We start from the raw sequence: 24,305 nt of genomic DNA on the forward strand, positions 1-24,305 counted from the left end.
ATGAAGGACTATTAATAGAGAAGAAGTCATTTATTGCTAGGGAAACTTGTTTCCAAAAAATCTGGTTCCTGAAGTAGTGAATTATTGAATCTCCATTGTTTACACAGAATGGGCCAAGAGATATTGTGAAAGTGTAGTAGAATAGCAGCATGATCTGAAACAGCAATTTCTCTAATGTCTGCAGAAGAGAGATAAGTGGATAGGGCTGTACTAATTAAGAAAAAATCAATGCGTGAATATGTTGAGTGTGGTGAGGAGTAAAAAGTGAACTTCCTATCTTCAGGGTGTGTTACCCGCCAGGGGTCAGTTAAGTTGAATTGTGAAATTAGACCCTGTAATTTATGCCAAGAACGAGATGGTTTGTGTTGGGCAGTGGACTGACGGTCTCTAACGGGATCTAATATAAGGTTGAAATCCCCACCTAAAATAAAAAATTCTTCAGAAGAAAGTGTAAGTTGTTCAGCATTGTCATCAAAAAATGTGGGTGAATCACCATTAGGAGCGTAGATATTGAGGTACATTATGAGAAGACCGCATATATCTAAGTGTGCAACTATCCATCTTCCTGCAATATCAGAGGAATGGGAAATCAATTGTAAATCCTGTCTACGCTTAATAAACATCAGAACACCATTTTTTTTATCTACAGCTGAGGAAAACAAGGGTGGTAAAGCCCAAGGAAATTGAAATTTAGCAGAGTCATTAGTATTTAAGTGAGTTTCTTGAAGGAATACTACATCAGGCTGAAGCCTTGACACATACTCCCTGATTTTTTGTTGTTTAACAGGATTGTTTAGCCCTTTCACATTCAAGGCACAAAATTTAAGTGACATAGCAAATCAAGTGTAATAATGCCCAAAAAGCACAATGAAACCGAGTCATGAATATATGACACAAGTTTAAGAAGGAGAAAATAGAGTAAAGCAAATATGATCCGAGCATACCAGAGGTAAAGAACAGGTATAGTACTCCAGTGTCTGATTAAAGTGACTGGCAATAAAGGTAGATAACCCAATTTGGATATACTCATAGCACCACATAAATAATACTGTGGAAACTATGACAGGACTCCTGAGATAGTACTTTTGTTACAGAGAAAATGGAGCACCCACTATAAATAGTTATCCATCTGAGGCATATAATTAACAGGTAACTGAGTTGAAGACCATACATTGAATTAAAGAGGTTAATGCAATCAGTAGAGAGCAGAGGAGAATAAAGCAAAAGAAATTTAGTTGTTATACCAATGTAAGAAAAAAACTCTGAAAAGGCTGTCTTTAAATGCACACTGAAGAAGAAAAAAATAAAAAGAACGGACATAGGTACCTGAGAAAACTTAGGTATAGTAAGGCCACATAGGCAGATAGCAGAGAGCTCAACGCAGCTCAAAAAACACATAAGTGTTCCCTCGGGAAAACATGAAAAATTTCTGCATATAACACAGCAACCTAACAATTAAGCAGCAGGCACGCCGAATCAAAAATACATGCGGTCAACATAACATTCATGTCAAAAAGGCATTCAGAAATATGAGAGACTAGTTAGTAATAGTCTCATATAGCACAGCAAGGAGACCTCATTTGGCCAGGAGGTTCATGTGGCATCTATATTGCTCGGCGCTTGCAGCTCCAGGAAATCCGCCAATTCATGGGGATGTTGAAAATTCTTTGTAGTATTGTTGATCATAACACAGAGAGTGGCTGGATAGAGCATGCCGTATTTAGCGCCCATACTTTTCAGTTTCGGTCTATATTCCAAGAGTTGTTTTCTGTGTTTAGCAGTTTGTTTAGAAAGATCAGGAACAATAAGAACGGTGTGGCCCTCAAATTTAAGAGGATGATGCAGTTTTGCTTGTCGCATAATCTCCATGACCTGGGAGTATCGTAGTAGCCGGGCGATGATGGGCCTCGGGTATTTCGCCTGCACATCTAGCACGTGCGTCGGTGAGCGGTGAGCTCTGTCGATTTCCAAGTCGAATTTAAATTCAATATTCAGTAGCTTCGGTAAAGTTGTTTGCAGAAAGGCAATGGTGTCTCTGCCTTCCCTCCCTCGCCTCCGGGATCCCCAGAACACGCAGATTGTTTCTACGTGAGCAGTTCTGAGCGTCCTCGAGCTCTTGTTCCAAGATGGCGATTTTTTTAAACTGACGTTGCAGCGTTTTGATATTATTTTCATTTATCTTGATTTTTTGTTCGGGTGTGTCGATTCTTAAACAGCAAACTGCCATTTTGATCGTCAGTGAGGCTAGCTCCGTTTTAATGTCTTCTGTATTTTGATTCATGGTGGTCAGCAGTTCACGCATGGAGCGGAGTTCCGCCATGACAGTTTGTAGAGAGTCTGCCTCGTCTTTTGTAGACAGATTTTTTTGCGGCGAGATGGGTTCTACTTTCTTTCTCTTGCCTGTCTTGGTAGCTGACATCTTTAGACAGGTAATCCAGCGGTTCGTGTGATTATCACCACCGAGGGGAAAGGATATCAATTCTTTATAGTGATCCGAGCTGCGGAGCAAATCCACTACGCTGCCATTTACAGTGGTGCTCACTAGCGCCCCCAAGGTCGGGTACTATTAAGATATGAGTGTCAAACTTTAGCGGTGACTTAACTTTTGCTTTTTGCATGACCTCTGTTAGTTGACACTTCCGCAGGAAGCGTACAATAATGGGCCTAGGAAATCGTGTGTTGGCAGGCCTGAAAAAGGCGACATGATGGGCTCTGTCAAGCTCAAAATTTCTAGTGAACTTTATCTCCAAGAGATTTGGCAGAAAGGATTCCATGAATTTGACTGTATCTGCCCCCTCATGTCCTTCGGGGATCCCCAGGAATCGTAGGTTGTTTTGCCTGGATCGTAGATTGGCATCTTCCAGTTCCCTTTCAAGGTAAGCCAAGTGCTTAATTTGATGTTGCAGAGTAGAAATGGTGGCTTGAGCACCCGTTTGTTTTACTTCTAAGACATCTATTCTCAATTTAATTTGTGAGAAATCCGATCGTCTTCATTTCAGAAATATATTTGGTCTCAGCTAAAATTTCCTTCATGGCGTAAATCTCTGTGAGGATCGTTTGAATGGATTCAGCCTCTTCAGTATTCTCTGCTGTTTTTTTTAGGAGAGACAGGTTCTGGTTTATGTCATCTTGACACTTGGTGCTGGCCATTCTTCACTCTTCTTCAGTAATAGTTGAAGAAAGCAAAAAGAATTAGTAAACACTGATGAAAATACGATTATTTCTTGATTTTACCAGAGTGCTGCAACTATGCTGCCATCTCTCACTGCGCCCTCTAGTGCCCCTCCCCCCAAAATCTGATGTTGATGATCGCAATTTTCAATGGTCTGCTAATAAGTTAAAATATTTGGGTTTAAATTTTGGTAACACCATTGACCTGACTATGGAATACAGAACAAATCACATTCTACAGTATATCCAAAATCTAGTTCTGTGCTGGTCCCCACTTAAACTTTCATGGTGGGGTAGGATGGAATCCATCAAGATGATCATTACCCTCAAGGTCAATTATACGTTGAGTATGCTCCCATTTCTATTGCATCTCTCTTGCTAGAAAAAAATAGATACTGGTTTATCTCAATATCTTTGGAACAAAAGTGTCCCTTGGATTGCCCTGAAGAAATTGAAAGCTGCCAAGAAAGAAGGTGGGGTAAACTTTCCAGACTTCTTTGATTATCATTGTGTGTTTCTCTTATGCCAAGGTGCTCGTTGGTTACTACATGATGTAATGTTGAGACCAGACTGTATTTGACTTGAGTTTAAGGCAGAGCAATACGGATTAATTCCCTTGCAGTACCTTCCTTTCATGTCATTGCCTAAAAGTGCTGTGGGAAAAGATCACATACTTGCATCAATGAAAAAAGCATTTGAAGAACTGGAGAGTTTACTGGATACTCCATGGCTATCTACATTACATACTCCTCTTTGGAGGAACGACTCCATAAGGATACAGAATTTCACAATTGACTGGAAAACATGGCAACGTGCTGGTGTTTGGCAGGTTGGATTCTAGCAGGTAAATTGTATGTGTTTTGACTAGCAACCCAATTGACCACTTCTTTTCTGCCGATTGTTTTATCGTGCTTTTTAGCAGCTTGAAGTAGAGGGTTAATGCTTGTATACCGGCCTGCTGCTTTTTGATCATAATAAATATGCTTCAGTAAAGATTCCTTCATCTGTACCCTGTTCCAGTCAGCTGTTAACCTTGCTCTAAATAAAAAAAAAATATGTCTTAAAACTCTGCCTTTCAACATGAATAGTTAGGGACAGGGGTGTGTGTGTGTGTGGGGGGGGGGGTTCAGTGTGAGAACTTTTATTTCTGTTTGATAAAGAGCTAATGCATACATCAGTAGGCAAGGACATGTTCAGGCAGGTTTGTTTAGGGTTTTTTCATGTTTAAACACACCTCCCCCTTGGCATCATCAGGGGCTGCAAGAACCTTTATGATTAATCAGTTTATCAGAAGTCACTAAGACAATAGGGGTGTTACCATCACACAAACATTAACCAAGGTTTAGCCATGGCCCCTTCTGAAGTGCCTCTTTAAAAAAATGGAAAGAAAAAAGCATCTGTAACTGCTTGTCTTTTCTCTTTTGTGTGCTGTGAGTGCACTGCTCTAACAATTAGGCTTTAAAACTTCTGTCTTAACTAAAATAAGACACATTTTTTCTTCTGACCACATCAGAAAATGCAATTCCATCTCATCAGAAAAGTGCATTTCCGGCGCTTCATTTACCCTGTTTCCACCGACATCATCAGAATGTTCATTTCCGATATGTCAGTCACACCTATTTCTACTGACGTCATCAGACAGCGCATTTCCAGGGTCAGACACACCATTTCCGGTGCCATCATCAGAAAGTGTATTTCTGGTGACATAGGCAGGGGGTAGGGCATGGGCAGAGTTACCATCATTCATTCCTATGGGAGGGGTGTGGTGTGGGTGGGGCATGGGCGGGGCTTGGGTAAAAGTGGGTGTGTGGGCAGGGCATGGGTGGGGTTTGGTTGAAAGTGGGCATGGTGTGGACGGAGAGTGGACTGGGCTTAACCCAGAAGTGAACGCTGATTGGTCAATCCTTATCTTGACAGCTGTCAATCATTTTGACATGAGGTGAACCCATTATACTACTTTCATGTTTCAGTTAGGAATAGAAAGCCAGGTTGTAATTCATCAAGCAGATCTTTCATACTTTCACCAATGATCTCGTATTAATATATCCACATGGGTTTGAGGCAAGTGTAAGTGGTTGAAATTTTTATTAGGTTATTTGGGTTTGGTTTAGTGATGTGATTGTGGTGTGGTTTTTGGTGTCTGTATGATCCAACCAGCATTGGGATTACCCACTGCATATGGTTAGCGCAGTTTACTTAAGGGTGACTCTATGATTTGACTATATGTTCTGAGGGGATATATAGTCTGCTGTTTGAATGGAAACCCATCTGACTGGTACTAAGCATGAGAAGCTATGTAGAGACTGGGTAGGAGATGTGAGCTACTCTGCATATAATGGTAAACAACGAGGGGTGGCTATTCTGGTGCACAAACACCTACCACTCCACATTCATAAGACCATTAAGGACAAAGACGGCCATTACATTCTTGTCTTGGGGGAGCTCTGGAAATCACAGCTCCTCTTTTGTAACCTCTATGCCCCGAAAGTATATAGTCATAGCTTTTACTCTGAGCTGTTAGGTATCATAGCGCAATACCCTACTTATCAATTGATTATGGGGGTGGATTTTAACATAACAGCTGATCCCACTTTGGATTGCTCTCCTGCCAAGCCGCAACCCTGGAGTTCCGCTTGCATGGGGGTGAATTTTTTATATGACCATCTGGCAGTGGTGGACACATGGAGAACTCTTCATCCGTTTGACAGGGAGTACACGTTCTATTCTAATCCTCATTCTATGTACTCAGGCCTGGACTATGTTCTGGTGTCGATTACTCTTTTTCCCCGGGTGGATAAAGTTACCATTGAAGATACCTCACTCTCAGATCATTCAGCAATAGTGCCTACTTTGGGGGTCATGGATCAGCAGGGGGACTGAACCTGGCGGTTTCCCGCTGCTTTATATTATGATAGGGATTTTCAGGTGTACTTGCGGGCCCGTTGGATGGAATATGATGAGCATAAAACACTCCTGATGTAGATCCTGAGGTGTTCTGGGACGCTTCTAAAGCGGTATTGCGGGGCCATATTATACAATATGTTACCACTATATGGAAACAACAGGGGGAGAAACTTCTCACTCTTTTGAAACAGTTGGCGTCGGTGCGCAAGCATCACCGGATGAGTTTGACGGGGTCGGACGGACAGCACATTAAATCTCTTTGTCTTCAGATTAACAAGATCTTGGATCACCGCGCTCACCAGGATATTTACTATCAGAAATTTCATCTCTATCAGTGGGAAGGTAAGGCGGGCAAACTTCTTGCAAACTTAGTTCGGCCTTATAGGAAAAAACAAATCATTCGGCAGGTGAAGAATACTCGAGGAGATAGCTTTACTTAGGAGGCCCATATTCGGGAGCAATTCGTGGAGTTCTATAGCACTCTCTATGTGTGGCAGGACTTTACTGAGGTGGATTGAGATCACTTTTTCCGGGATATTTGCCTTCCGCGACTCTCCGTGGCACAGGTAAAGAAGCTGAGTGTTCCCATATCTCTAGAGGAAATTCGTTTGGGGATTAAGAAACTGAAGCTTACCAAGGCCCCAGGACCTGATGGTTTTGGCCCTGAATACTATAAACTTTTGCCAGATCTTCTTGCCCAGCCTTTGGGGAACTTTTTCAACTTTCTCTCCATCTCGGCTGCGAGCCTCAGGAGTAATTTAGCTCATATCACCCTATTTACAAGCTCAGCATTATTTTCAGAGTCTTCATCAACAGTATGGTGTAGAATGGACATACAGCCCTCTTGATGAGTATTTACTTTGTGTACCGGCCTCCCAGAGCTCCTTATCGGTCTAGTATCGCGTAGTTCGATCCTCCTCCTCCCAGGGACACCTGGCCACTCTGCGGGAGAGGTGGAACCAGGATCTTGCTACACACCCCAGCTACTTTTCTGGAGCTCTTTGGTTCATAGACAACGCGGAAGACAAAGGCGCGTGCCGACAACTGAGCGCAAGATAGAGGTGCGCGCCGAAGAAAATTACTGTTTTTAGGGGCTCCGGGGGGTTTTGTTGGGGAGCACCCCCAGTTTACTTACTACAAATTGCGCCGGTGTTGGGGGGGGCTTGGGGGGTTGTAACCCCCCATATTTTACTGTAAACTTAACTTTTTCCCTAAAAACAGGGAAAAAGTGAAGTTTTCAGTAAAATTTGGGGGGGCCTCACGGTACCTCAGCGGCGCTTCATCTACCTGACTTTGTTGACGGTTAAACGAACAATCTTACAATACTGGATCCAGGCGGTGTCTATTCCCCTGGACAGTTGACTTGCTCAGATGATTGAGCTGGCGAGGTTTGAACTCTGCTATCACTAACGCACCACCAACCCTGAGGTGTTGGCCTACTTGGCCCTTTGGAGGGTGTTTCTGCGGTTACCTCTGGTCTCCCAGCTTGGGGGGGGTAGGAAGGGGGGGATTGACTGGGTAGTATGAATGGGGTATGTCTGATTGTTTGACCGCTTTGTGTTGCCTGGTATGTGTGCTGTCCCTTGCGTAGGGGATTCTTGGGGAAGGGTGAACCTATTAACAAAATTTTTATGAGGCCGATAAGAGTGACAGGCTGACTTGCTCTTGGACAGTCCTGTGTTTTCTTGGTATATTCTGTACTTTTGTTGATGGCTATTGCGCCCATGTACTGGATGCCATTGTTTGCATATTTCCTATTGCATTATTGTAACCTGCTTGTTTCTCTTGTTGACTCATTAATAAAAAGGATGTTCAAAAAAAAAAAAGAAGGGGTACCCAATTTATCATAAACAAGTTTTGTGACAGGCTTATAGGTCCTGTTTGACCTGTGTACCACTACAGTATCATCTGCATGCTGACCGGATGAGTCGTCTGAAACAGCAGGCATACTTTCACCATCAGCTACATTTTCCTCAGTCACACCAGTTAAAGGTACAGGAACATTAATGTCTGCCAATATTCCCTTGTAAGGACTGTTATCAACTGTGGAACTACTAAGTCCAGGTAGAGGTTCAGATTCACTGGTTGATTCAAATAAATTTGGCATTAATTCTGGCCTATGTATAGGAAATACATGAGGTGTGTCATGTGTATGTTGTATGAGAGAGGGGTTCACTAAGATCCTATGCACTTCTAGAATTTCTTTCAGTTACTGTTTTAGTTAGTGATCCATTTGTGAATCGTCTCACTAACGCAATTGGATCTAGGCCTTATGATGCAAGTGGGTCCACACAGCATTCCATCTGAAATGTGGAATCCTCAAGACTGAAAATGCTGCAGAGTGGTCAGAATCATAGCTTTCTTGCTCATTCTGTGAGGAAGTTTAATGTCTTAACTTTCATTTGTATTTTGCTATTGGCCTGGATGTTGTAGAATTTTCAGTTTGTGGCAATTGGATTGATTGACCTATGGGGAGTAGGTAATTTCTGTGCAGAGTTCTCGGGACCTTTACCACTTTCTGGTGTCAGCTTGTACACTGGCAGGTTTGGCAACTGAATCACTATCACATAGGGCTCTTTGCACCAGTGGTTTGATAGCTGTGTGTACCTGGGATCACTAGAGCACTGATCAGTACTCTGTTCCCAGCTTGTAGCTTTTGGTTTTTGACTTGGGCATCACAGCGGAGTTTATTGCCTGTATTTTGTTTGTCAGCTGTCTCCTGAGCTGCTTGATAAGCAGCATTGAGTTGTTGCTTGAGATTCTGAATGTATTTGAGATGGTTTCCTGATGAACGGCCATCTGGTGTGACCCCAAAACATACATCCACAGGTAGTTTAGCTTCTCGGCTAAACATAAGACAAGGGGAATAGCCTGTGGCTTCATTCTTTGGTCAGTTGTATACATGTACCAATCTGCTGACATGTTGACTCCATTGTTGTTTTGAGTCTAAAGTACCCAACATGTTTAACAAAGTTCTATTGAATCTCTCTGGTTGTGGATCTCCCTGCGGGTGATAAGGTGTAGTATGTGACTTTTTGATGCCTCAAACTTTGCACATTTCTTTCATTAACTGGCTTTCACAATCTCTACCTGTAATGTAATATAATGCATAAAATATTTCTCCCATAAGATTTTTGCAACTGTGTCTGCTCTTTGATTTTTAGTAGGATAGGCTTGTGCATACCGGGTAAAATGATCAGTGACCACCAAAATATTATCAATGTTTCGGCTGTCATTTTCCAGACACAGAAAATCAATACACACTAGGTCTAGTGGTTCATTGCTAGTAATGTGCATTAGAGGTGCAGCTCAAGTAGGTAATGTCTTTATCATACATGTCTTAACATACTGTTCAATGTCAACACACAATCTGGGCCAGAAGAACCTAGCCTTGATCAGCTCAGTGGTACGATCCACACCCATATGGCCAGTCTTATCATATAAACTTCTCGATACAGACCCATGAAATTTCTGTGGCAGCACCAACTGTTTTTGGGGGCAGCTGTTGGCATCTTGGGTGGTTCGATATAACAAATCATCTGACCTAACCAGATGGTCCCATTCACGAAGTAGAAGAGGTACTTCTGGGAGATTTGACATTATAAACTCAATAGGTTTGCGGTACTTCTTTGCATTCCATACTGGCTCTAAACATGGATCATTTCTCTGGGCTTTCTGCAGGTCAAATTTACTTAAAGAAGGTAAACCATCATCACTTAGGCTGGTGACATTGGTATAAGCCACAGGAAGGATGGTGGCAGACACTCCCACTGAGGAAACTGCTTCACCCTCACTAGGGAGCTGGCATAAGACTCTGACCCCCAACTTCTGGTACTTGCACCCCATGGGTCAGAAGAATTACAGTTGTATGTTCTCCTTGATAATGCATCAGCATCAATGTTTACTTTTCCTGGTGTGACATACTTATCCCTTGCTCTAACCAGCAGATGGATTAGTTGTGTTGAGTTCTGGCTTGTCGGCGTGGCCTCCTCAGGTAGGAGGAAGGCTTTTCAGGTTAAAACAGACCTAGGCTCCGGCCTAATCTGCCAGGCCACACTGAGAGTAGTTTGTAAAAGAGGAGACAACACAGGTAAGTCTGTTCAAAAGAATGTTCTTGGACTTTATTAAACCCGGGGGTCTGAATACCATCAGCCACCTGCATGGAGTGAAAAAAACATAAACACAAAAATGGCTTGTAGTTGTCAGAATGGCTTGAGCTACAAATGTGACATACAGTCTCAATCCCCTGGACTTTGCTAGTCCAAATACAGTCCTCTTCACCAGGGTTTAAAGTAAATGAAATACCATGAAAATAAACTTTCAAAACTTTGCAAATATATTGTGGAAACAGGCAGAGCAATTGTAGTTACAACTTGGCAATTGGATTCCACAAACGTTTCAGCTCACCTAGCTGAGTCAGGGTATGCTTTGCAGAGCAGGCTTCAAAACTCATTAATATCAGCTGGGCTTCCTAGCCGATGGAACACAGCAGGGCATTAGATAAGCTGTAAACTTTACTTAGGCTTTCACACACACAAGCATAGATAAAGTTCATTGAACAAACACTGCCCTCCGGGCAGTCCCACAATGAAATGGAGAGATTCCCCTGCCTCTCTAATCAAGACTAGCTGGTCTCAGGTTACAGAGAGCCAGCACGTAATGACAGCCTTGCTTTACTCTCCTTGGGAACTAACCTCCATGTCAGTAGGAAAGTAGCCAGCTTCCAGCAATGGTTCAGAGACATCCATCGCCTCTCCCTACTCAGCAGCAACTGGGGTTAAGCTGAGGCAGTCCTCGGTCATCTCTACGTCCTCATCGCTGTGGGTTGGAGGAGAGAGACTTCTTCCCTCATCTGCATCAAAGCATTGCTGCTTCTCCTGCTGCTGCCTGATCTTGTTAGCTCTAGCTCCGCCCTGCTCTCCTTACTGTGATCCCATGCTCTGTTTTTATGTGAGTTAAAGCCCCACCCCTCTCTCCTAGGAACAGCTGTGGTGGGCAGGAAATCCCTAGGGAAATAATTCAGGTTTCTCCTAGGCTGGTAATGAGCATACCTTCCAGCATTGGGACTCCACTTCTCAATAAGAGTCCTATCAGGCTTTCTGGAGTATCTGTACTGAGATGGCGCTCTCTGCTGGATATTCCTATGCTCATGCCTCTCCTGCTCTACCTCACTGTCTGAGGGGTAGTCAGCCAATTCCAAACCTTTACTTTTAACCTGGTCAGCCCTTCTGACCAGGGACCGTGTTCTGCTTTTATCCCTTACAGGGACAAAGCTGACCACAGGTTTGTCACACTGGGCGGTATTTCAAACTGAAGTCATGTGTAGTTAGTGTAGCAAGCCACCTATGACCAGTAGCATTGAGCTTAGCCGTAGTCAGCACATGCAAGTGGATTGTTGTCAGTGCATACTGTGAATTTGGCTCCATATAGATAGTCATGGATTTTCTCTACTATAGCCAACAACAAATATGTCAGGAATTCCAGCTGGTGAGTTGGATACTTTTCAGGTTCAGATAATTTTCGACTGGCAAAAGCAATAGGCCTCATACCCTCTGGATACTCCTGATACAATATTGCACCTAACCCTTCCTAGCTAGCATTCATCAACAGTGGATAATATTATTGAGCACCTCTTTACACTCCTGTGTCCATCTGGATCCAAAAGGCTCTGATGGTTTGAAGTATGACTTTTGGGTATTGCCTCCTCCTTTCTTTTTAGGTGGGTAACCTTTCGTGAGCTCAGTCAGCAGACGTAATATCGCTGAATAATTTTGTATGAACCTTCTATAGTAGCCACAAAATCCTAGAAATGATCTTAATGTTTTCAAATCAGTAGGTCTGACCCATGTGGCAATTGCTGCAATCTTTTCTGGATCTGTAGCAATACCTCTTGCAGACATAATGTGTCCCACATACTGTATATACTCGAATATAAACCGGGATTTTGAGGCCCAAAAATGGGGTCCCAGTTTATATTTGAGCCAGTGCACTCTCCCAGACTTATTGCAGGCCACCGCCAGCTCTGTAGCCTGCCCCCCTCCCTGCCCTGTCTGTCGTACCTCCTCTGCTGAGATTCTGAATGTATTTGAGATGGTTTCCTGATGAGCGGCCATCTGGTGTGACCCCAAAACATACATCCACAGGTAGCCTAGCTTCTCCCTCACTAGGGGGCTGGCATAAGATTCTGACACCATCTTCTGGTACTTGCAGATCTGTGATCTGTGACCCATTGTCTAATAGTGCTTTCACTGGTCTAATAGTGACCTTCTACTTTCACAGAGATTACCAGTGTGGATCCAATCAATCCTTTTGTTATAGTAGAGGCAGAATTCATGGGAGCCAGTCAGGAAGCCACTCAGTGACATAGCGCGCTCCTCTTCAGTACCGCTCAGTGGCTGAAGAAACCAGAATTCGCAGCAGCCACCAACCGACCGGGTTAGCAGTGGGGCAGGAGTGCAGAAAGCTCACTCCTGCCCGCTGCACCTCTTCACCACCAGCTATCGGCAGAAAAGATATGATGGACAGGGGAGGGAGGGGGGTTGGGTGCAAAGCCTGATAGTGGAGGGAAGGAAGGAAGGAAATAAGGGGGCTGGGTGCAGAGCCTCACAGAGGAAGGAGGGAAGGGGGGATAGGTGCAGAGCCTGACAGGGCAGGGCAGTTGAATATTAAGCTGCCCGACTTATATTCTAGTCAACCATTTTTCCTCCTTTTGGGGGGAAAATGGGGGTCTCAACTTATATTCGGATTGACTTGTATTCGAATATATATGGTACTTCACTTGAGGTAGGCAGGACTGGCATTTATCTAATGACAGCTTGAACCCCTGTGCCTCCAGACTGTCAAGGGTTTTCATAGTCTCACCTTGTTCTTCTAGTATTCTTCCAAACACAATGAGGTCATCAAAGTAAACCAATACTTCCAAGAGATTCATGTCTTTATGAGTCTTTGGAAGGCACGCAGAGATTTTGTAATCCCATGGGGCAACTGTTCAAATTGGTAAAACCCCAGTGAGCAGATGAAAGCTGGCTTCTCTTTATCACTCTCCTTCATAGGCATCTGGTAATACCCACTCCTCGTCCAAAACTGAGAACCACTTGCTACCCATTAGACAATCCAACATATAATTTATTCTTGGTAATGTGTACTGGTCTGTTCTGGTTCTTTTGTTCAATGTTCAGTAGTCTATATACATGTGTATGGAGCCATTCCTCTTCCTAGCCATCACTATGGTGAGGCATATGGACTTTGGGACTCTTTGATTCCAGCATCCAATAGCTCTCACAAGTGCTATGGACATCATTTTCCATCTCTGGAAGAGCTTTCTTCCGCCGGTACCCGAGCCATTTGGCAACTGTACAAAATGGTGTCTTGGATGGAATAATGAAGCTTCCCAGACATTGGGACTCGGTCATTCCAAAACAGGGAGACTACAGTATATTGAAGGATTGTAAAGAAATACTTGAAAAAAAATAAATAAAACATGAAAATTTAAAAAAATAGTGTGCATTATTTATGAAATGACCCTCGTAGAACATGGAAACATAGAGTAGATAAAAGCCAAATGGCCCATCTAGTCTGCCCATCCACAGTAACCATTATCTCTTTCTCTCTTTGAGAGATTCCACGTGCCTATCCCAGGCCCTCTTGAATTCAGACACAGTCTCTGTTTCCACCGCTTCTTCCGGGAGACTGTCCCATGCATCTACCACCCTTTCTGTAAGAAAGTATTTCCTCAGATTACTCCGGAGCCTATCACCTCTTAACTTTATCCTATGCCCTCTCATTGCAGAGATTCTTTTCAAATGAAAGAGACTCGACTCATGCACATTTATATTACATAGGTATTTAAACGACTATTATCTCCCCTCTCCCGCCTTTCCTCCAAAATATACAGATTGAGATCTTTAAGTCTGTCCCCATACGCCTTATCATGAAGACCACACACCATTTTAGTAGCCTTCCACTGGACCAACTCCATCCTTTTTATATCTTTTTGAAGGTGCGGCCTCAAGAATTGTACACAATATTCTAAATGAGGTCTCACCAGTCTTATATTGAAGCATCAATACCTCCTTTTTCCTATTAGCCATACCTCTCCCTATGCAACCTAGCATCCTTCTAGCTTTCGCTGTCACCTTTCAACCATTTGGTCACTTTAAGATCATCACATGCAATCACATCCAAGTCCAGCTTTTCTGTCATACACATAAGCTCTTCATCCCCTAATTTGTACCGTTCCCTCAGGTTTATGCAGCCCAAATGCATGACCTTGCATTTCTTAACATTAAATTTTAGCTGCCAAATTTCATACCATTCTTCAAGCTTCGTCAGATCTTTCTTCATGATATTCACACCATCTGGCATGTCTATTCTATTGCAGATTTTTGTATCATCCACAAAGAGGCAAATCTTACCCAACAACCCTTCAGCAATATCGCTTATAAAAATGTTAAAAAGAACAGGCCCATGAACAGAACCTTGAGGCACACCACTGGTAACATTCCTTTCCTCAGAGCGATCTCCATTGATCATTACCATCTGTCACCTTCCACTCAACCAGTTCTTGACCCAGCCTGTCACTTTGGGACCCATCCCGAGAGCACTCAGTTTATTTATTAGACGTCTGTGTGGAACACTGTCAAAGGCTTTGCTAAAATCTAAATACACCACATCTACCACACATCCTCCATCCAATTCTCTTGTCACCCAGTCAAAGAATTGATCAGTAGTGAATCAATGTTGCCTCCATTCTAGAAACTTGACCATTCTCTGTTTTAAAAGCATTTCCATTAATTTGCTTACCACAGAAGTCAGACTTACCGGCCTGTAATTCCCTACCTCTTCCTTACTTCCACTTTTGTGGAGAGGGACCACATCCGCCCTTCTCTAGTCCTCCAGTACCACTCCCGATTCTAGAAACTCGTTGAAAAGGTCAATCAGTGGAACTACCAGAACTTCCCTGAGTTCCTTCAGCATTCTTGAATGTACACCATCCGGCTCCATCGCTTTGTCTACCTTTATTTTAGCTAGCTCCTCACAAACACAACCCTCTGAAAATCGATCAGGGTCTATTACTCCTCCATCCCTATTCACATTTGTCTTCTGTGGTCCTGCTCCCGGCGCTTCAGCCATGAACACAGAACAGAAATATTTATTAAGCAATTCGGCTTTTTCTTTATCAGCTTCTCCATATTCCTCCCCTTCACCTTTGAGTCTCACAATGCCACTTTTGCACTTCATATCACTAATATATCTAAAAAAAAATATCTTATCTCCCCATTTTACCGTGTCAGCTATTTTTTCTTCCATTTGCATCTTTGCTTTCCTGACTACCTGACATTTTTGCCTCTTTCTGCGATCTTTTGTAGTTTATGAAAGCTAACCTCTTATTCCTTACCTTCTCAGCTATTACTTTTGAGAACCAAAGTGGCCTTCTTTTCCAATTACTTTTACTTACTTGCCTCACAAAAAGGTTTGTTGCCCTTACAATCGCTCCTTTCAGCTTTGCCCTCCGCATTTCCACTCCTTCCAGACATTCCCATCCAGACAACAACAATTCCTTGACGTAAACCCCCATTCTAACAAGGTTAGTTTTTTTAAAAGTCTGAATGAGCCCTCTATACCCATCTTAATATTAAACTGTACCATGTAGTGATCACTGGATGCCAGAAGATCACCCACTGTAACATCATAAACACTTTCCCCGTTTGTAAGCACTAAGCCCAGTATGACCCCAACCTGTATGGGTTTCATTACCAACTGCTGGAACAGTTCTCCTTGTAAAGAATCCAGGATCTCCCTACTTCTAGAAGACCCCGTAATAGGGATACCCCAATCAATATCCGGCATGTTAAAATCACCTATTAGTAAGACTTCCCCTTTTTTAGAGATATTCTGAATGCCTATTATTAAATCTTTATCTACTTCTTGCATCTGTGAAGGAGGCCTGTATATCACACCAATGTAAATATATTCACATTCCCTCTTTCCAAATTGATCCACAGTGCCAGTGACTACTGCTGTCCCTTCTGCTGTTACAGCTTGTGAATACAGCCAGGCAGTTAGATTCAATATATGAAATTCAATGCAAAAATATATATATTTTTAAATCATTGGTAATCACTCTTTGGACTGAAACTAGGCCACTTTCACTGCCTGATGCAGGTTGACATATACCAATAAGGGCTAAATATAAAAGAATGGAGACTAACTCCCACAATGCTTCTCGAGCTAGTTTTGTCTGGCACATTTTCTTCCTGTGAAAATATTATCTCTTCTGTATGTAGATCTCTTTCATGCATATTCATTAGTGGTACTCTGAAAATCTGATATGTTGGTAGCTCTTGAAGACTGGGAGTGAAGAACATGAAATTATAAAACTTGTGAAATCAAAGTTTCAAACTTGTGCTAGCAAACTGTCCTTGCCAGCTTTGTGTGGTTTTTAACTGTTCGTTATATTTGACCTTCCCAATCTGAGAAAATGTTAGTTTCATCCATATACCAATAATAAGGAGTAATAGTTATATAACTGTGTTCAAGAGTTATATAGGATATAAATTGGAAGCCCCAGGCTTTGACCCTAGCTAGGTTCCTATAACTTCTCCTTCACTAACCCCAAAAGTCCCCTTCAATAATTTTCTTTAAGTCAAAAAAATCAATAAGAATATTATTTTTACCCTGTATAAGGAAGATAGAATGCAATTCCTTGATGTGGTCATTGATGTTCCAAGTATCCTGGACCTTCATCTTGGCAATTTGAATTGCTTTCTGTATGTCACCTTTATGTAGGAAATAACTCTTGGATTCTCTAGAGATAGCCTCCGTAAATAGATGAAGGCTTTCTTTTGTGCAATAGCTTATATCTATCCCAAGGTTCTTATTACTTCATCATGGTCTTTATGACTAGCAGATTCTGAGAACAGCAGTAATTCTTGTCCAGGACATACAGCTTGCCAAGATTCTCATATTCCTCAGGCTTTGCCACTGTTTATAGTTCATCAAAGCTTCTGAAATTTAGGCTGTATACTGTATATTGGTTTTCTCTTTCTTAAGAACATGATTGCTATATTTTTTGTAATCACTATGATGGAGTACCTGGTTAATAACACTTCCTTTATGCTGGTGAAGGACAGACTAATAAGAAGCATGTGATTAAATGATAGAGAAATTTATAGAGAATTTGGTGAGAAAAATTTGACAAATAAGAATGAACAAAAGGGGGATAATGGTTAGAAGCCTTTTAAATTGAATGTATGTGCCTGTTTTGAGAGGGCTTACTGAGTGCTCGTGAAAGTGAAGAATTCTTTGATTCTTGCTAAGAAATTTAAACACATTGCTGATTTTAAATTACAACTCTAGTATTTTAAAGAATCGTTGGGGTAAAAAGCTGTGTAACTACTGTGAGAATTTGGAAGAGAGATTAAGTAAAGGACAGTTATTTGGTGATCTCCATATGAATATGAAAAGGCACTTTAACTATATCTAAAGTGATATTAATAAGCTCTGGTTTTAAATAGAGTTGTGTTCAAGCGAATTTTAAAAGAGAGCTGCGTTTCATTTCCAGTGGTGTCATGCTTTTGAACAGACACTGACGCACAGAGATCCTGCATCTTCCCCCAATTATAGCTCCTAATACTACTACAATACTGATAATACTTTGTAACAAAATGTTATTTTATTTTGTTGCTAGATAATAAGTGTTCTTTATTAATTGCCTATGCCACAAAGTATAGAAAATGGCGATCTCAAACGTTTGCTTTTCTGACCAGAGTAACTTTAAGAACTTTCTAGAACTTTCCATTAGTATAAATAGTAATACAGTACAGTTATAGAAATCTTAAGCACACCAGCTCGGTGCAATTCCAACTGCAATTCCAACTGGATCTGGAAGGGAGAGAGATAGGGAAGAGATGAACTTGGGGCTGGGGTAGAGAGATATAGGGCCTGTTTTAGAAAGCCGCGCTAGCAGCTGCAACGCGGTAACGGCCCCAAAGCCCATAGAGATTTAAAGGGCTTCGGGACCATTGCTGCGTGGCAGCCGCTAGTGTGGCTTTGTAAAACAGGCCTGGACCTGGGGGCTAGAGAGGAGGAAATAGGGAGAGACATGGGGTTTGAAGGTGAAGGAGATAGGTAGACCTGAGGGCTAGAGGGGAGGAAGAGAGTTGGATCTAGGAGGGAGGAACAGAGGGAATTAGACCTGGGGATGGATGGGCAAGTAGGTAGGGGAGAGAGAGAGAGAGAATTGGAACTGGGGATGGGTGGGTAAGGAGGGAGGGAAAGAGAGAGAGAGAGAGGTTTACACCAAAAGAAACTGGATAGTCAGAAAATTACATTCATACCATAAGAATAAAATCATACAATAAAAGTTAAAAATATGGTTACAATCTTAAGAATGCCCAATTAAGTAATAAATTTGTCAAACAGAGAAGACGACTAATTTTCGAAAAGAACAATAGGACGTGGCTTGATGAATACATTCCCCAAGCCGATTGCCGTTTACCTGTCAAAAAAGGTCTTATAATGGACATCATTTTGCTTAGGAAAGGTAAATAAGTGAAAACTTCTTGTATTCCTTGATGGTCTATATAAATCAAAATGAAGGGAAAGAAAAACTGAAGACAATCCTGATATCAATTTAAAGCAGATACAAAAAAATTTGAATAGTACTCTTGCTTCTAACGCTAACCAATGCAATAAACGTGCTGCTCGGAAGAGCTTACAATCTAAATCAACAGACAAGAGGACAAGTAGGGGCTTAGGGAGTTTCTCAGGGTGCTTAGGGTGAGGGGATTATGAGTTAAATGCATTCTCTAAGAGGGGAGCTTTTACTCTTGGTTTGAATATTTCCAGGGACAGAGCTTCAAGAGACAAAACAACAAAAGAGAGTCTAAATCAACCAATGGGTCATTTATTGAAATGCCAAGATATGGAAATTCCCCTTTATTGATTATGTCAATAAAAGACCCATTGGTTGATCTAGACATCTCATTTGTCTTTCTTTTTCAGGGACGGAGCTTGACATACTGACTCAGGCAGTTTGTTCCAGGTGTAAAGTGTAGCAAGAGAGAGAGAGCACAGTCTGGAGTTGGCAGTAGAAGAGAAGAGTACAGATGATAGATTTGTCTGATAAACAGAACTCCTGGGAAGGAGTGTAGGGAGAGATAAGAGAGGAGCGTGATTGAGGAGTTAAAGAGTTAATACAATTGTAAGTCAATAAGAAGAGTTTGAACTGTTTGTGGAAGTGGATGGGGAGCCACTTCCACAAACGAGAGGAGTTCCATCCCCTTTATCATCTTGGTTGCTCTTCTTTGAGCCTTTTCTAGTGCCACTATATCTTTTATGACAGGGGTGTCCAATGTCGGTCCTCGAGGGCCGCAGTCCAGTCGGGTTTTCAGGATTTCCCCAATGAATATGCATTGAAAGCAGTGCATGCACATAGATCTCATGCATATTCATTGGGGAAATCCTGAAAACCCGACTGGATTGCGGCCCTCGAGAACCGACATTGGACACCCCTGTTTTATGAGATAAGAAAACCAGAACTGAACACAATACTGCAGATGAGGTCGCACTATGGAGTGATACAGAGGCATTATAACATTCTTAGTCTTGTTAACCATCCCTTTCTTTTTAATAATTCCTACCATCTTGTTTGTTATTTTGGCCACCATCACACATTGGTGGAAGGTTTCATTGTATTGTCTACAATGACACCAGATCCTTTTTTTGGGTGCTAAGCCCCAAGGTGGACCCTAGCATCTGGTAACTGTAATTTGGGTTATTCTCTACAATGCGCATCACTTTACATTTGTCTATGAGCGAAGTATTGTTGAATACATACTGAGGAAAGCTTTTGTCACCCGATGATTGTTGGAGGCAGTCCAATTTGAAATTGGGATGAGCAATTTTCCAAAAAGAAACCCAATACAAGCAGAAGAAAGAAAAATTTTCGGCAAGAGGACGAGTTGTAAGCGTCCTGACTCCACCGGGGCCATCCTGCTTCTCTGTTCAGATTTTTCTGATTTTCAATATCAAGCATCTGAGATGGCCCAAAGCTTCACATCTAGAGGTTACCCAGAGAAGTACATTAATGAAAGCTACCGTAAGGCATTATGCAAAAACAGAGAATAACTTTTACAGAAAAGAAATTGCAAACTGTCACCAGATCTTGTCCGTACTCTACAATTCTCTCATTTGCCTGGCCATGACCTCCTGCATGGCACCCTTTCTCTCCAATGTACACTGGCCCTGGAATCCAGGATGTATCTATAGCAGCAGTTGCACCTGTCTCTGGAACCATCAGAGCCCAGATGACAAAGGCCCCTCCCGAAGCTGGTCAGGCTGCTTCTGAGGGGGGCAGAGAGGGAAAGGGGTTGGGTGGGGGCAAGGGCAGTGACAGGAGGGACGGAAGGTGAAAGGGTTTTTGGTAGGGGCAGTGGTTTCCTCCTCCTTCTCCTCGATCACCTCCTGGATCTCTTCTTCCTCATCCTCCTCTTCCTCTTGCTGTATGGGACCAGCCCTTGTGCCCGCTCCAGGGGGTGCTTCCAATGCTACCTGAGCTAGACCAGAGAGAAACATGAAAGTAGGTTACAATCAGGTAATATCAACTACACTTTTGACCATGACATACTCTTTGCTGCTCTTTTTTATTAAAATGTTAATACAACCAGGTACATAGAAAGGCACTTATCCAGGACTCCACTATAGACTACATTAATGGGAGAAAATAGAAAACAAACTTCCTACAAGGTACATTATTGACATTTACACCTAGTAGCTGGCATAGAGGAGGTTCTATGAGATAGACTCATTACTCGCTGGCCTCGGCACAGTTTCTCCCATACCCCCTGGAGGAATTCTTGTTCCTACTGGTGCAAGAGTTAGCCTCGTTTCCTCAGATCTTCCATCTGATGGAGAAAAAGATGAGAGAGGGATGGGCAGGATGAGTGCTAAGTGTATGACATTCTTCATATAGCAGTGGGACATAACAACCCTATTTATGCCTCTACTTCTGTTAGAGGAGAGTCTCCATAAAATTTGAGTATAACATATGCTGCTCTCCTATTGGAACAGTGATACTAGCCATCACGTCACTGATGGGGTGACTTACTGGTAGTATGTGTCGCCAACTTTGAAAAGATATATCTCATAGAACACCCCTTTAAATATCATATTTGCTTGTCTAAAAGATATATTGATGATATTTTAATTCTTTGGTGTGGCAAGAGATATTACAACCATAAATATTTTTTTGAATGGATTAATACACGAGATACAAATCTCAAATTCAAGATTTCATTTCATGAAAATCAAATTAATTTTTTAGTTCTCATGATTAAAAAAGACAAATAACATCTAATCACTGCTATATACTGCAATCCTACTGATAAAAAATACCTTCCTACATTATACAAGCTTCCATAATGCATCCTTGAAAAATATCCTTCCCTATAGTCAATTTTTATGGCTTAAAAGAGATTTTCAATATCAAGCATCTGAGATGTCACAATGTTTCACATCTAGAAGTTACCTCTTCCCTGGACCGACCGCTTATTACTTACCCTCCATCTTCTACTGCTTGACAATTCTATCCAACCTCCCACGCTTACCTATAACTTCAGGGACTACAGCAAAATCACATCATCTACAATCAAGAAATTCCCTAACCATGGATCTTGAATATTTCACGAACCTTGAAGTGGAAGAGCAGTCAAAATTATGGGACGTCATCACACAAACACTCAGACATCTTAGCTCCTCTCCAACAAAAGATCTCATCATTATAACCAAAAAAGAAACCATGGTATTCACCAAACCTAGCTCTCCTACGATGCCAACTCCAATCCTCTGAACGTAAATGGTGACATCACCATTCTTCCTATACTCTTCTTCAGTACAAAGAACAAGCCACTCACTATAAACTTGTGATTCAAACAACTAAGAAAAATTATTACTCAAAGCAATTAACTAATGCCCGCAATTCCTCTGCCCTTTACACTATCGTCCGCTCCCTCTCACCATATTCGATAAAAACCACAACTTCCTCAATCAAACTATCGGCGTCAGATCTAAATTACTTTGACACTTAGATTACTACAATCTACTTCTAACTGGTATCCTGCAGTGTCGCCTATCCTCCTTGCAATCTGTGCAAAACTCTGCTTTACAACTCATCTTCTAGCAACCTCACTACACTCATGTCAGCCCTCTCCTTATGTCACTTCAATGGCTCCCTATCAGTTCCCAACCCTGTCCTGAAGGACCACCAGCCAGTCAGGTTTTCAGAATAGCCCTAATAAATATGCATAAGAGAGATTTGCATATCATGGAAGAGGCAGGCATGCAAATCTGTGCCATGCATATTCATTAGGGTTATCCTGAAAACCTGACTGGCTGGTGGTCCTCCAGAACAGGGTTGAGAACCACTGATCTAGCTGCCCCCTATGCCTGGAATAAATTAACCAAGTTTGTCCAACAAGCCCCTTCCCTTGTTTAAAAGCAGACTGAAAACCTACCTTTTTGATATAGCCTTCAATCCTTAACCCTATTCCTCTGCCCTCCAACCCAGCCAGTTGATTAACTATTCCCCTTAACTGTATCCATGACATCCTGTTTGTCTGTTTTGGCTGTTTAGATTGTAAGCTCTTTCAATCAGGGGCTGTTTTCTTCTTCTTTGTGACTCTGTGCAGCGCTATGTGTGTCTGATAGCACTATAGAAATAATTAATAGCAGCAGTAGTAGTAGTAATAATAAAATTAAAACTGTTCAAGCAAATTTTGGAATCACACCACTCCCTAGACCTCCAGATTCTCCCAGCCCAGAAAACCACCTCTCCTTCAGCTCCCTCTCTGAATTCTGACTCTCTGCACTCATTCATAGACGACATTCATAAAATCATACAGACCATGAATATAACAGACAATCCCACCCTCCACCCTCAAGTAACATTTCCCTACACTTGGACCATTCCTTCTTGAAATGACAAATAAAAGTCTCTCTATAAGTAACATCCCCAAAACATGGAAATCTGCATTAGTTTCTCCTAAACTAAAAACCACAAACCTACCAGAAGATCAATGCACCAGCTACCGACTAATTGCAAACCTCCCTTTCATTACCACACTAACGGGAAAAATTGTATTTAAACAACTTTCTAATTTTCTAGATGAAACCAATACTTTCCATCCAAACCAAATGGGCTTTTGCGCAAACCATTCTACCGAACTACCTCTAAATGACCTCACTACAACTATCCATTATTATCGTGACCATTGCAAATCAGTCCTCTTGATGTCCCTTACCTCACAGCAGCCTTTGACACGATTGACCATGCCATTCTCCTTAACCGTCTCTGGCAGTGTACTACATTGGTTCTCTTCCTATCTCACTGATTGAAACTTTAAAGTAAATTTTAACAATTCAACTTTGGTTCCAATCTCACAAAAATACAGAGTCCCACAGGGTTCTATACTGTCCCCCCTGCTCTTCAACATTTTCCTAGCCCCTCTACTAACCCTGGCGCACTCTACTGGCTTCACCGTTTACGCATATGCATATAATGTCCAACTACTCCACCCCATTAACCATACAATCGCAGATGAAATCCAGGAAATAAACACCAAATTGGACAAAATCAGTACTTGGCTAAACCACAATAAACTATCACTGAACATAGCGAAATCAAGAGGTATTCTATTTCCGGCCTCCAATAAAGAAAACCTAAGCGGAGCAATATGCATAGATTCTTGCCCCATACAGATCGAAACCAAAATCAAACTCCTGGGGGTCATCCTTGACAAAGACCTCAACTACCATGATCAAAAAGTGCAGTAACCCAACGATGTTTCTACAAACTCAGATTAATATGTTCAATAACATCTCTCCTTAACCCCTCCTCTGTTCAGATTCTGATTCACTCACTCATCATCTCCCATACTGACTACTGCAATTCTTTATATCATGTCATAACACAAAAAGAAACTTGCAGACTTCAACTCATTCAAAATATGGCCATTAAACTCATGCACAAGGCATGGAAATACAATCACATCACCCCTTTACTCCACGAAGTCCATTAGCTATCCATATCACATCAAACAACATATAAAATACTTCCACTTGCCTTCAAGATCAAACATACCCACTCCCCAGCCTTTCTAGACAAGTGTCTTATCCCTTATGTTTCACCGCGAGCATTATAATATAATAACCAGAATTTACTAACTATTCCA

General features: G+C 41.9%; 2 protein-coding genes across 4 annotated transcripts in view; one reads left to right on the top strand and one right to left on the bottom strand.

Moving 5' to 3' along the window:
* The window catches only part of CCDC183 (coiled-coil domain containing 183), a 341,250-nt gene extending 329,181 nt beyond the window's left edge, over positions 1 to 12,069 (bottom strand). Inside the window, exon 1 of the mRNA XM_033960753.1 lies at positions 10,770 to 12,069. The gene's annotated coding sequence lies outside the window, so the exon portion shown is untranslated. The remainder of the gene's footprint in view (positions 1 to 10,769) is intronic.
* The window catches only part of TRAF2 (TNF receptor associated factor 2), a 217,247-nt gene that overhangs the window by 18,215 nt on the left and 174,727 nt on the right, over positions 1 to 24,305 (top strand). The gene's annotated exons all lie outside the window — the stretch shown is intronic.

Source organism: Geotrypetes seraphini, chromosome 10 (genome assembly GCF_902459505.1).
Source record: "Geotrypetes seraphini chromosome 10, aGeoSer1.1, whole genome shotgun sequence".
Lineage (NCBI taxonomy): Eukaryota > Metazoa > Chordata > Amphibia > Gymnophiona > Dermophiidae > Geotrypetes > Geotrypetes seraphini.